We start from the raw sequence: 1,161 nt of genomic DNA on the forward strand, positions 1-1,161 counted from the left end.
AACGCATTGCAAATACAGTACAGAAGACAAAAGAGGACTGACACCTTCAATAGTACAGGACCTATCATGTAAAGCAAACTACTTCCTCAGAAGAGAAAAAAAGAGAACCCACAGAGTGGAAAAAACACTGAGCAATGACGTATCAAGTAGAGGGCTATTTTAAAAATCTGTAGAAGACTACAATGCCTTCATAAGAAAAGCACAAATAACCCAATAAAAAATGTACACAAGACACAAATAGACAATTTCCTAAAGATGACATCCAGGTAGTCAACAATCATATGAAGAAATATACCAGTTCATTGGCCGGAAGATAATACACATTAAAATAATGATGGGATACCCTCGGTCGTGAGCAAGCTTATCAAAGCAAAACAAAACAACAACAACAACAACAACAACAAATGCTGGTGAGGATGTGGAGAGATTGGGACACTCAAACATTGTTGGTGGGATTGCAGGGTTGTACAGTCACTATGGAAACCAGTACCGTGCTTTATTAAACAAACGGGAGCAGAAATACTTCATGCGTCTGCAATCTGTCCACTTGGTATATACCCCAAAGAAACAAAGAACAAACCCTGAACCAATATATGCATACCTATGTTTATGCAGCAATTTCTATAATAGCAAAAAGATGGAAACAAACAGAAACTCTGTCTGTGGAGTAATGGACGAATACACTCTGGAACTGCACACAAAGGAATGCTATAAATCCCTGAAAGACAATGCTGGGTCTGTCAAGTAGGTCACAACATGGACAAAATTGGAGGACCCTATACGCAGCAAAGTTAGTCAATCTCATACAGAGAAATCTTTCATAATGCCATTATCTTGAAAGAAAAAACACACACAAAACGGTTTCTACACTTTGAAGACTGTAATGAGGCCAGGAGTGGGGGCTGGGGGTGGGAAGGAGAGGCAGCGCAGGGAGGAAGGTGGGAGGATGGGTGGGAAAAGAGAAGAGGAAGAAAGACCCTTCACAGGGGTCTACTGGGGCGCTGTCACCATCTTGATGCAGTGACCGTGCAGCTGTGCGTAACCTACGTGTCACATTCCAGAAATAAGGAGGACAATGAGAACAAAGGTGTAAAATGTTTTAAAGAAGAGGTTCCCAGTCTTAAAAACTCAATATTCCTTACCCATCAGATCTTTTTTTTT

Source organism: Echinops telfairi, unplaced genomic scaffold, assembly GCF_000313985.2.
Source record: "Echinops telfairi isolate 266 unplaced genomic scaffold, ASM31398v2 ScPeMD7_235;HRSCAF=579, whole genome shotgun sequence".
Lineage (NCBI taxonomy): Eukaryota > Metazoa > Chordata > Mammalia > Afrosoricida > Tenrecidae > Echinops > Echinops telfairi.